This window comes from Mus caroli, chromosome 6 (genome assembly GCF_900094665.2).
Source record: "Mus caroli chromosome 6, CAROLI_EIJ_v1.1, whole genome shotgun sequence".
NCBI lineage: Eukaryota > Metazoa > Chordata > Mammalia > Rodentia > Muridae > Mus > Mus caroli.
Window position 1 is genome coordinate 57,695,552 of NC_034575.1, and position 14,214 is coordinate 57,709,765.

Below are 14,214 nucleotides of genomic sequence, written 5' to 3' on the forward strand. Positions count from 1 at the left end.
TCAATCAGGTATCAAAGAAACAGATTGTTTAGATGGGGACTCTGATATCTGGGATAGAAATAAAGTCATCTAGAGGGTCAATCAGTTAATAACTTCTCTCATTTGCATATTTAACAGAAAATGTATTATAGTTGTTTTTTTTTAATATATATGCAGTGTTTCTTCTTTTTTTATATTGGTTTCAAAACTAGTTGTTTACTTGTCTTTTTTTAAAACCTGTATTTGACATGTCTTAAGAGTTCTTGTATTTAATTTTTCAATTCAATTTAAAAGTCAAATATTAATTATTAACCATAAATACCTGGTTTCTTGTCTTACTTTTAATATTTCTTTTCCAGCTTTCTAGCATCTGTTTATCTATTCTTTCCTTAACTTTATGACTTAAAGTCATAAATTTTTTTCTCACAATTTCTATATGAACTGAACACTATTTATTGTTTAATTTAGTTCTTTACTGACTTTATATGTTGATCAGGAGTTCCTGTACCTCATCATCTTCAAACTCACCCTTTGAAATCTCTTACCCTTTTACTCTATCCCCTTTTACTCAGAAAAGAAGAAGCCCCACTTTGGCCACCACCAACCCTGGAACATAAAATTGCAGTACTCCTAAGAGCATCCTTTCCCACTGTGTCTCAACATGGCAGGCAACAGAGTCAGAGACAGCCTCCTATTTTTACAGGACCCTCAAGAAGACCAATCTACACATCTACTATAAATAAGTAGGGGGACTAGGTCCAGTACCTACATCCTCTTTAATGGGTGGTTCATTCTCTGTGAGGCCCATGGGCCCAGTTTAGTTGACCCTGTAGGTTGTCTTGCAGTGTCCTAAACCCCTCCAGCTCTCTTAATTTTATCTGCCAATATTCAGAAAGACTCCTGGAGCACACTTCTTGTTTGGCTGTGAATCTCTGTATCTGGTTCCAGTGTCTGGATGAAGCTACCCAGGAAGCAGTTATACTAGACTCCTGTCTAGAAGCATAGCAGAGTATCATTAATAGTATCACAGATTGGCTCTTCTACACACAATGTGTCTCAAATAGAGTCAGTCATTGGTTGGCTATCCACTCAATATCTACTCCATCTTTATTATTTTATACTTTGTGGCCAGGATAAATTTTGGGTTGAAGGTTTTCTGGGTGGGTTGATGTCACCTTCCCAACACGGAATTCCTGCCTGGCTATAGGAGTTTCAGCTAAAGTCATCCCCATAGTTTCCCTGGAAGCACCCCCATTACAGGTCTCTAGTTACTCTCACAGATACTCCTTATAGATTTTTTCTTACTCCAGACCCCTCTACCCACACTTGCTCCCATTTCCATTACCCTCCTCATGCCACCCTTTACCTAGTTCTTTCTCTCTCTCCATACACCTCCAATGAATATTTGATTTCCCTTCTGAGTGATATCTTACATCCTTCCTTCAGCCCTCATTGTTATATAGGTTTTTTGGGTCTCTGCATGTAGCATAATTATTCTGCATTTTATGGCTCATGTCCAATTATACGTGAGTACATACCATACATGTCTTTCTGGTTTTGGTTTACCTCACTCAGGATGATTTATTTTTTATTGTTCTTGTTTTCAGCTCCATCCACTTGCATGCAAATTTAATGACCTCTTTGTTTTTAATAGTATTCCATTGTGTAAATAGAGCACATTTTTGTCATCCATTCTTCAGTTGAGAAACATGTAGGTTGTTTTCAATATCTGGATACTGGAAATAAAGCTGCTATGTACACAGTTGAGCCAGTGTCCAAGTGGTACAGTGGAATAATATTGTGTATATGCCAAGGAGTGCTAGAGCTGGGTCTTGGGGTAGAACTCTTTCCAATTTTCTGAGAAGCTACCAAATTGATTTCCAAAGTAGTTGTACCAATTTGCACTCCCACCAGCAATGCAGGAAATTTCCTCTCCTTCTCATTCTCACCAGCATGTGCTGCCACATGACTTTTTAATCTTAGCGATTCTGACACATGTAAGATGAAATCTCAGAGTCACTTTGATTTTCATTTCCTAGATGACTGAGGACTTTGAACACTTATTAATGTGTTTCTCACAATTAGAGATTCCTCTATTTATAATTCTTTGTCGAGCTATGAACCTCATTTTTATTAAAACATTTTATTTATTAACATTCCAAATGCTGCTCCCTTCCTGCCCTCCCAACACAATTCTTCAAAGACATCAAAGAAGCAATTCTCAATTTCATTTGGAAAGGCAAAAAACCCAGAATAGTGAAAACTGTTCTCAACAATAAAAGAACAGCTGGGGAAATCACCATCCCTGACCTCAAGCTTTACTACAGAGCAATAGTGATAAAAATTGCATGGTATTGGTATAAAGACAGACATGTTGATCAATAGAATAGAATTGAAGACCCAGAAATAAAACCTCACACTTATGGTCATTTAATCTTTGACAAAGACACCAAAATTATACAATGGAAAAAAGGAAGCATCTTCAATAAATGGTGCTGGTCTAAATGGCTGTCTGTATGTAGAAGAATGAAATAGACCCTTATTTGTACAGAGCTCAAGTCCAAGTGGATCAAGGACCTCAACATAAAACCAGATACACTGAATCTAATAGAAGAGAGTGGGAAAGAGCCTTGAAATCATTCACACAAGGGAAATTTCCTAAATATAACTCGAGTGGCTCATGCTCTAAAATCAACAATTGATAAATGGTACCTAATGAAACTGAAAATCTTCTGTAAGGCAGAGAACATACTCAATAAGACAAATTGACAGCCTACAGACTGGGAAAAATCTTCAATAACCCCACATCCGACAGAGGGCTAATATCCAATATATATTTAAACTCCAGAAGTTAAAAACCAAAAAACTGAACAACCCAATCAAAAAATAAGATATAGAACTAAACCAAGAATTCACAACTGAGGATTCTCGATTGGCTCAGAAGCACCTACAGAATTTCTAAAAGTCCTTAGTGATCAGAGAAATGTAAATCAAAACAACCATGAGGTTCCATCTTACACCCATCAGAATGGCAAAGAACAAAAATTCAAGAGATAGCACATGTTGGGGAAAGTGTGGAGTAAGGGACACACCTCCATAGCTTGTAGATTTGCAAACTGGTACAACTACTCTTGAAATCAATATGGCAGTTCCTCAGGAAATTGGAAATAGTTCTACCTGAAGATCCAACTATACCACTCTTGAGCTTATATCCAAAAGACACACTGTATAACAAAGACTTGTGCTTCACTATGTTCATAGCAGCCACATTTATAATAGCCAGAAGCTGGAAACAACCCATATGTCCTTCAACTGAAGAATGGATCTAGAAAATATGGCTAATTTATACAATAGAATACTATTCAGCTATTAAAAATTAATATATTGTGAGTTTTATAGGCAAATGGATGGAACTAGTAAATATCTTCCTCCTCTGAAGTTATGGTAGAATTCTGCACTACAACCATCTGGCTGTTTTTGGTTGAGAGGTTTTCAATGACTGCTTCTATTTCCGTAGGACATTTGGGATTGTTCAAATAGTTTACTGGATCTTGATTTGACTTTTGGTAAGTGGTATTTCTTTAGAAACTCATCTATTTTGTCTGGCTTTACCAGTTTATTGGCTTTTATAGTAAGTTGTAATTTAAAAATTTTTCTCAGTTTCTGTTATTATGTCTCCTTTTATTCATTTCTGATTTTGTTAATTTGGATAATATCTCTGTATCCTGTAGTTAGTTTCGCTAAGGGTTTATTTATCTTGTTGATTTTCTCAAAGAACTAGCTCTTGGTTTTGTTGATTCTTGTACTCTTTACTTCCAATTGGTTGATTTCTGCCCTGAGTTTGATTTTTTTTTTTCTGCTATCTACTCCACTTGGGTGTGTTTGCTTCTTTTTATCTTAAGACTTTAAGATATGCTATTAACTTGTTAGTGTAGGATGTCTCCAATTTCTTTACAAGGGAACTTAGTGCTATGAATTTTCCTCTTATCACTGCTTTAATTATATGCCATAAGCTTGAGTATGCTGTGTTTTTATTTTCATTGAATTCTGGGAAGTTTTTACTTCTTTCATTATTTCTTCAATGAACAAGCTATCATTGAGTAAAGAGTTTTTCTATTTCCATTAATATGTGGCTTCCTCTTGTTTTAAATCTTATGGAAGTTCAGCCCCAGTCATAGTGAGCTGATAGAATACATGGAATTTTTTTCACTTGTCTTCATCTATTGAGGCATGTTTTTTTCTGTGAACATGTGGTCAGTAGTATTAAACAACATAACATGAGGTGCTGAGAATAAGATATATTGTTTTGTTTTATGGTGAAATGTTCTGTGTGTATCTGTTAAATCAATTTGGTTTACAACTTCTGTTTGCTTCATTGTGTTTCTTTCTCAATGACCTGTCCATTTGTGGGAGTGGGGTGTTGAATTTTCCCACTGCTATTGTATGAGAATCAATGTGTGTTTTGAGGTTTAGTCAAGTTACTTTTATTTATTTTTATTTTTAAACTAGATATTTTCTTTACTTACATTTCAAATGTTATCCACTCTGCTAGTTTCCCCTCTGAAAATCCCCTATCCTCCCCTGCCCATGACTGTTCCCCAAACCACCCACTGCTGCCTCCTGGCTCAGGAATTCCCACACACTGGGTCATAGAACCTTCACAGAACCAATGGCCTCTCCTCCAACTGATGACCAACTAGGCCATCCTCAGCTACAGCCATGAGCAAGAGCCATGAGTCTCCCCTTGTGTTTTATTCGATTGATTATTTAGTCCCAGTGAGCTCTGAGATTACTGGTTAGTTCATATTGTTGTTCCTCCTAGGGAGCTGCAAACCCCTTCAGCTCCTTGGGACTTTCTCTAGCTGTTAATTGGGGACCCTATGCTCCATCTAATGGATGACTGTGAGCACCCACTTCTATATTTGTCAGCACTGGCAGAGCCCCTCAGGAGACAGCTATATCAGTCTCCTGTCAGCAAGTTCTTGTTGGCATCTGCAATAGTGTCTGGGTTTGATGGTTGTTTATGGGATGGATCCCCAGGTGGGGCAGTTTTTGAATGGTCATTCCTTCAATTTCTACTCCGAACTTTGTCTCTGTAACTCCTTCCATGGGTATTTTGTTCCCTCTTCTAAAGAAGGATCAAAGTTTCCACACTTTGGGTTTCCTTCTTCTTGAGTTTCATTTGTTTTGCAAATTATATCTTGGGTATTCTGAGCTTCTGGGCTAATATCCACTTATCAGTGAGTACATATCATGTGTGTTCTTTTATGATTAGGTTACCTCACTCAGGATGATATCCTCCAGATCCATCCATTTTTTTCTAAGAATTTCATGAATTCATTGTTTTGCTAAAAGCAATATACACATCAATGCAATCACCATCAAAATTCCAACTCAATTCTTCACAGAGTTAGAAAGGGCAATTTGCAAATTCATCTGGAATAACCAAAAACATAGGATAGCAAAAACTATTCTCAATAATAAAAGAACCTCTGATGGAATCACCATCCCCGACCTTAAGCTGTACTACAGAGTAATAGTGATAAAAACTACATGGTACTGGTACAGTGACAGACAGGTAGATCAATAGAATAGAATTGAAAAACCAGAAATTAACTCACACATCTATGGTCATTTGATCATTGACAAAGGGGCTAAAACCATCCAGTGGAAAGAAGACAGCATTTTTAACAAATGGTTCTGGCTCAACTGGAAGTTAGCATGTAGAAGAATGCGAATTGATCCATTCTTATCTCCTTGTACAAAGCTCAAGTCTAAATAGATCAAGGAACTCCACATAAAACCAGAGACACTGAAACTTACAGAGGAGAAAGTGAGGAAGAGCCTCAAAGATATGGACATGGGGGAAAAAATCCTGAAAAGAACAGCAATGGTTTGTGCTGTAAGATCAAGAATCGATAAATGGTACCTCATGAAATTGCAAAGCTTCTTTAAGGAAAAGGACACTGTCAATAAGACAAAATGGCAACGTCCAGATTGGGAAAAGATCTTTACCAATTCTAAATCTGATAGGGGGCTAATATCCAATATATATAAAGAACTCAAGAAGTTGGACTCCAGAAAACCAAAAAACTCTATTAAAAATGGGGTACAGCGCCAAACAAAGAATTCTCAACTGAGGAATACAGAATGGCTGAGAAGCACCTAAAAAAATGTTCAACATCCTTAATCATCAGAGAACAATAACCGTGAGATTCTACCTCACACCAGTCAGAATGGATGAGATCAAAAACTCAGGTGACAGCAGATGCTAGTGTTGATGTGGAGAAAGAGGAGCACTCCTCATTGCTGGTGGGATTGCAAGCTGGTACAACCAGTCAGGAAATCAGTTTGGCAGTTCCTCAGAAAATTGGACATAGTCTACTGGAAGATCCAGCAGTACCACTCCTGGGCATATACTCAGAAGATGCTCTAACTTGTAATAAGGACTCTAGAAAACCAAATAACTCTATTGAAAGTGGGGTACAGAGCTAAGCAAAGAATTCACATGTTCCACTGTGTTCATAATAGCCTTATTTATAATAACTGGAAGCTGGAAAGAATCCAGATGTTCATCAACAGAGGAATGGATATAGAAAATGTGGTACATTTATGCAGTGGTTCTGAGTTCGAGGCCAGCCTGGTCTGCAAAGTGAGTACCAGGACAGCCAGGGCTACACAGAGAAACCCTGTCTCGAAAAAACAAACAACAACAACAACAACAAAACAAAAACAAACAAAAAAATACAAAAACAAACAAACAAAAAAAAACAATGAATTCATGAAATTCTTAGACAAATGTAAAGTTACTTTTATGAATGTGGGTGCCTTTGTATTTGAGGCAGAGATGTTCAGAATTGAGATTTCATCTTGGTGGATTTTTTCTTTCATATGTATGAAATGTCCTTCTGCATCTCTTTTTATAACTTTTGGATGAATGTCTTTTTAAATTGCATATTGGAATGGCTATTTCAGATTGTTTCATGGGATCATTTGCTGAGAAAAGTTTTGCCCAGCCTTCTACTCTGAGGTAGTATCTGTCTTTGTCACTGAAGTATATTTATTGTAAGCAGCAAAATTCTGGAGACTGTTTACACATCCAGTCTGTTAGCCTATTCTTTTTTTTTTTTTTTAAATTGGGGAGTCCATTGATGTTGTACGATATTTCAGACCAGTGACTATTAGTTCCTGTTATTTTTGTTGTTGGAAAGAGTATTATGTGGGTGTTATTCTCTTCTTTGGGATTGCTGTGAGATGTTTAATTCCTTGTGTTTTGTTCGGTGTACTTACCCTCCTTGTGTTTGACTTTTCCTTCTACTATCCTTTGTAGGGCTGGGTTAGTTGAAAGATACCTTTTAAATTTGGTTATGTCATGGAATATCTTGGTTTCTTCATCTACAGCGATTGAGGGTTTTGTTAGGTATAGTAGCCTGGGCTGCCATTTTTGTTCTTTTAGGGTTTGTATAACATCTGTTTAGAACCTTTTGGCTTTTAGAGTCTCTGTTAAGTAATTTGATATAATTCTGCTAGGTCTTATATGTTAGTTGGCCTTTTTCTCTTACTGCTTTTAATATTCTTTCTTTGTTCTGTACATTTAGTATTTTGATTATTATGTGATAGGAGGATTTTATTTTCTGGTCCGATCTATTTTGTGTCCTGTAGGCTTCTTGTTCATTTATTGCCATCTCATTCTTCAGGTTGGGGAAGTTTTCTTCTCTCATTATGTTGATGCTATTTTCTGGCCCTTTGAACTGGGGATCATCACTCTCTTCTATTACTTGTATTCTTTGATGTGGTCTTTTCATTGTGTCCTGACTTTCCTGGATGTTTTGGGATAGGAGCTTTTGATACTTTGTATTTTCTTTAACCATTGTGTCAATATCTTCTATGGTATTTTTAATGCTTGACATTCTCTCCTCTATCTCTTGTGTTCTATTGGTAATATTTACATCTGTAGCGTCTGATGCCATTCCTAGGATTTCCATTTCCAATATTGCCTACTTTTGTGATTTCTTTATTGTTTCTAATTCCATTTTTATGTCTTGGATAGTGTTGTGTAAGTCCTTCAATTGTTTGATTATGTTCCCTGTGTTTCTTTATGTGTTTCTTCTTTAAGTGCTTCCATTTGCCTGTGTTTCTTTTAAGTGAGTTATTTAAGCCCTCATTAATAGCCTCTATCATCTTCATGAGATGGGAATTTTAGTCAACATTTTGCTTTACAGGTGTGTTAGGGTATCCAGGGCTAGCTTGGTAGGAGATGTGGGTTCTGATGGTTCCAAATTACATTGGCTTCTGTTGCCCCTCTTTTTATGCTTGTCTCTTTCCATTTGATTATCTCTTGTGTTACCTGCCATGAGTTTATCTGACTGGATCCTGCCTTTTAGTAGGCAGGTAGAGCTCTGTGACCTGGGTTAGAGCAGACCTCCTGAGAAGTGGAAAGTGCTGGCTCTAGCTGTGGAGAGCAGGTGGCGCTCCTGTGTTACACAGGCATCATTTATTGAAGATAGTTTCTTTTTTCCATTGTTTGATTTTGGCTACTTTGTAAAAAATCAAGTGTCCCTTGGTGTGTGGGTTGATTTCTGGGTCTTGAATTCTATTCCATTGATAAACTTCTTTTATGGCAATTCTATGTAGATTTTATTACTTTTGCTTTGTAGTATATAGCTTGAAATCAGGAATGGTGGTGACTCTAGAAGTTCTTTTATTGTTCAGGATTGTTTTGGTTATCCTGGGATTTTTGTTTTTTCATATTAATTTAAGAATTGATCTTTCAAGGTCGGGAAAGAATTGTGTTGTAATTTGATAGAAATTGCATTGAATCTGTAGCTTGATCTTTGGTATGCTGTCTATTTTTACTATGTTAATCCTACTTTTCCCTAAGCATGAGATATCTTTCTCTCTTCAGATATCTTCAATAATTTCTTTTACAGGTCTTTCACTTGCTTAGAGTAACACCACGATATTTAATATTTGTGGCAATTATTGTGGTTGTTGTTTCCCTAATTTCTTTTTTAACCTGTTTATCATTTGTATAAAGGCGGGCTAATGATTTTTTTTTTTTGAGTTGACTTTGCAACCAGACACTTTGCTGAAGGTCATTATCAGATATAGGAGTTCTCTGGTAGAAATTTTTGGATCACTTATGTGTACTATCTTATCATCTGCAATAATGGTGCTGTGTTTTCTTCCTTTCCAGTATGTATCCCCTTGAGCTGTTTTAGTTGTCTTCTTTCTCTAGCTAGAACTTCAATTACTATACTGAAAAAGAGTGGGCAGCCTTGCCTTGTTCCTGATTTTACTCACATTCTTTTACTTTAGGTTTCTCGCCATTTAGTTTGATGTCAACTATCGGTTTTCTATATATTGCTTTTAATATGTTTTGGTATGCACCTTGTACCATTGATCTCTCCAACACTTTTAACATGAAGAGGTTTTGGATTTTGTTGAAGGCCTTTTCAACATCTAATGAGATGATCATGTGGTTTTCTTCTTTCAGTTTCTGGTAGATTATGATGATGGAGTTTTCACATATTGAACCATTGCTGCATCCATGGATGAAGCCTATTTGATCATGTTGGACAATGTTTTTGATGTGTTCTTGCATTCGACTGGTGAGTACTTTATTGAGTATATTTGCAATCAATATTTATAAGGGAAATGGCTTAAAGTTCTCTTTCTTTGTTAAGTCTTTATGTGTTTTAGGTATCAGAGTGGCTGTTTCTTCATAGAATGTGTTTGGCAATGTTCCTTCTGTTTCTGTTTTGTGGAATAGTTTGAGGAGTGTTGATATTACATCTTCTTAAGTCTAGTGCACTTCTATGCTAAAAACATCTGGTCCTGGGCGGTTTTGGTTGGGAGACTTTTAATGTCTGCTTCTACTTCCTTTGGGTTACAGTACTATTTAAATAGTTTAGCTGATCTTGATTTAACTTTGGTAACTTGTATCTACCTAAAAAATCATTCATTTCATTTGCTTCTAATTTTTTAGTGTAGAGGCTTTTGAACTAAGATCTAATAATTTCTTAAAGTTCCTCTGTGTCTGTTGTTATGTCTCCCTTTTCATTTCTGATTTTATTAATTTGAATATGGTTTCCATGCCTTTTCTTTAATTTGGCTAAGGATTTGTATATCTTGTTAATTTTCTCAATGAACCAACTCTTAGCTCCATTACTTCTTTGTATTATTTTCATTATTTCTAATTTACTGATTTCAGCTATGATTTTGATTATTCCCTGTTGTCTTCTCCTCTTAAGTGTGTTTTCATTCTCTTTCTAGAGCTTTAATTTGTACATTTAAAATTTTAATATGACAGCTTTCTAACTTATGAAGGTACTTAGTCCTTTGAGCTTTCCTCTTAGAAGTGGTTCCATTGTGTCTCATAAATTTGGGTATGTTATGTCTTCATTTTCATTGAATCCTAGAAAGTCTTTAGCTTATTTCTTTATTTCTTCCATGGCCCAGTGATCATTGAGTAGAGAGTTGTTCACTTTCCATGAGTTTGTAAGCTTTCTGTTATTTCTGTTGTTTTTGAAGTCCAGATTTAATCCACGGATGCCTGAGAAGATATGAGGAGTTATTTCAAATTTCTTGTATCTATTGAGGTTTGTTTTGTGACCTACTCTATGGCCAGTTTTGGAGAAGGTTCCATGAGGTCTGAGAAAAAGTTACTTTTTTGTGCTTTGGTAAAATATTCTGTAGATATCTTTTACGTACATTTAATTTATTACCCCTTTAAGTTTCATTATTTTTCTGTTTAGTTTCTGTTTTAACGACTTGTTCATTGGTGAAAGTGAAGTGTTTAAGTCTTCCACTATTAATGTGTGGGTTTTGATATGTGGTTTAAGCTTTAGTAATGTGGGTGCCACAGCATTTGCAGCATAGATGTTCAGAATTGAGACATCATCTTAGTGGATTTTTCCTTTAATGGATGTGAAATGTCCTCCCCAACACTTTTGATTACTTTGCTAGAAAATCTATTTTATTAAATGTTAGAAACACCACTTCAGCTAGATTCTTAGGTCGCTTTGCTTGGACAACATTTGTTTTCCAGCCCTTTAATTTTAGGTAATGTTTATCTTTAATACTGAAGTATATTTGCCTGCATGCAAGTTGTATGTAGTTGAATCAAGGATCCCATTTTTGCATTCATTCTGGTAGCATGTGTGTATATATATATATATATATATATATATATGTGTGTGTGTGTGTGTGTGTGTGTGTGTGTGTATGTCGAATTGAGACCATTCATTTTGTGAGATATTAATGACCAATGATTGTTAATTCTTATTTTTTAATGTTGGTGATATTAGTGTGTGTGTGTGTGTGTGTGTGTGTGTGTGTGTGTGTGTGTGTGTGTAGTTAATTTCCCTGGGTTGAAGTGTTCCTTCAAGTGTTTTCTTTAGGGTTAGATTTGTGGATAGGTATTGTTTAAATTTGTATTTATCTCTGAATAACTTATTTTCTCCATCTATGGTGATTGGGGCCTTTGTTGGGTAAATTAGTCTAGGTTCTCATCTGTGGTTTCTTAGCAGCTGCAATATCTCTTTCTGTCCTTTCTAGCTTTTAGAGTCTCTGTTGAAAAGTCAGATGAAATTTTGACATGTCTGCCTTAGTATGTTACTTGGCTGGATTTTACTGTTGCTGCCTTTAATATTCTTTCTTTGTTCTGTTGATTTAGTGTTTTGATTATTATGTGGCAGGTGGATTTTCTTTTCTGGTCGAATCTAATTGGTGTTCTGTAAGCTTCTTGTAATTTTTATAGACATCTCTTTCTTCAGGATGCAAAACAATTCTTCTATGATTTATTGAAAATATTTTCTGGTCCTTGGAACTTAGACTCTTCACCTTCTTCTATTCCTATTTTTTTAGGTTTGGTCTTTACATAGGATTCCAGATTCTCTGGATGTTTTATGTCAGTAAATTTTTGGATTTAATTTTTTTTACTTAAGAATTAATTTCTTCTATTGTATCTTCTATACATGAGATTCTTTATTCCATCTCTTATATTCTGTTGGTAACAGTTGTGTCTAATGTTCCTGGTGTCTTTACTAGCATTTTTATCTGAAGTATTTGTTCAGTTTTTATTTTCTTTATTGCTTATATTTCTATTTTTACATCTTAAATAATTTTATTCATTTCCTTTACCTGTTCACTTGTATTTTCCTGTATTTCATCAAGAGATTTATTAATTTACTCTTTAAAGGCATCTATCATATATATAAGGTAAGTTTTACAGTCATTTTCTTATGCTTTGGTTGTCTAAGGGTATCCATGTCTTTCAGTAGTGGTATAGATTTGCTCTGAAGGGACCATATTACCCTGGTTTTTGTTGTTTGTGTTCTTAAAATGGAACTGGTTGTCCCTGGGTGTTTCTGGAATAGCAGGAAAGTAGGTCAATTCTGGGTCTTCTCAGTGCCATAAGCCTCAGGTAGTTAGACTTAGACTAGATGTGCTTTGTGTAGAAGCCTTGAATGTTCCTTGTGCACTGGGCCTGGTAGAGGCCTGTGGAGCTGTGGCTGAACAATGGAGATTTGGGGCCAGCACACAGCTAGCTCAGTGCAGCTGGGTGTACCCTCATAGAGTTAGCAGGTCCTGAATAATGTTTTAAACTACTTATTATTTTGAATAATTTAAATCAATTCATTGGGTTGCACTGATATTTGGTTGCTTAGATATTCAATGAAGCTCACTATAGCATTTATTAACTCTTTTCATCATTGTTTTCTGTTCTGATTTTTAATTTTCTGGAAGAAAAAAATGAGTTCATTAAATATTTCTGTTTTTCCCCATATAACTTATTTTTATGTTTATGTATATGTTCTATCTTCCACTGTGCTTCTCACCATAATCCTTAATGTAATACTGGCTTTAACTGATGCACTTCATAGTTCTCTTAAATGTTATAATTGTTCAATTATTATTGCTGTTTATTGATTGACATTTATATATATATATATATATTTACTTTATTTTTCTACTTTTTAAATTGTGCTTGTTTGTGTGTGTCTGTGTGTGTGTGTGTGTGTGTGTGTGTGTATGTGTGTGTGTGTGTGTTTAGTCCAACGAGGGCATTATTGACATTCCAAAGCAATAATTATATATCAAAGTCCATCTCGCTTAGCCAGTGTGTTAATTGGGCTTATGGATCTTAGTTCAGCATAAATTGAAAGGTGGGAGGATAACCTAAATATAGTTTTATCAATACAAAATAAAACACATGGGAGACAATCATGGATGCCCATCTTCATTTAAGAAAGGAGAAATAGCTATAGATAGTTAGAATCTATATCTATAGATATATAGGTATATAGATATATAGATATAGATGATATAGATATAGATAGATATAGATAGATATTTTTGAGGCAGGGTTTGGCCTTGTGACCTAAGCTGATATAGAACATCCTTTGTTACTAAAATTCCACCCAGTGAGTAGATTTTATATTTGATTTATCTATTGGTATTTATTCTTCAGTGTAGGCATCACTGAACTACAATCCTCTGTGATAGTAGATGAGTTTTCAGATTTTCTGCTACATACACAACTTTCAGCAATTGTACAACACTGTGCCCAATCAAGGATCTTATTGCACTTTTCCTCTTCAGAATGTTAAATCGTTGTGGCTTTTTATTCTTTGTGATACTCTTAGTGAGGGCAAGGAATTGATATGGTTTGGAGAGTACAGCTTCAATCTTTAACAAGAACCATGAATTTTTTCCCTGTGATAGAAATAAGGCTAAATTATCACTGTTATCTCTCTCATATTGATGATATCCATGCTCATACTTGCTTCTTCAGATGATATTTAGTAAGAAATAGTGCCTTTTTTCTTCTACCTATCATTGGCAAAATCATACCTTTTATTCTTCTCTTCTGTTGGCACATAACTGTGATTCATTCACTTTCCCCTCAAATAGTAATATTTTCTTGGTACTTATCAGGAAGTAGGCTTATTAACCTTCCATAGACATTGATAGGTTTTCTTTGTATATAAAGCATTTGAGTTTTACTGTGATCTGAAGATAAGATAGTTTGCTTTCTCTCTTGAAATGTAAAACTTCTTTCTAATTACAGAGAAAGACATAACAAAGAGAAAATAACAACCAATTATTTTTTTTAACCTTGTCTTAGTTAGGATTTCTATTCCTGCACAAACATCATGACCAAGAAGCAAGTTGGGGAGGAAAGGGTTTATTCGGCTTACACTTCCATGCTGCTTGCTGTTCATCACCAAA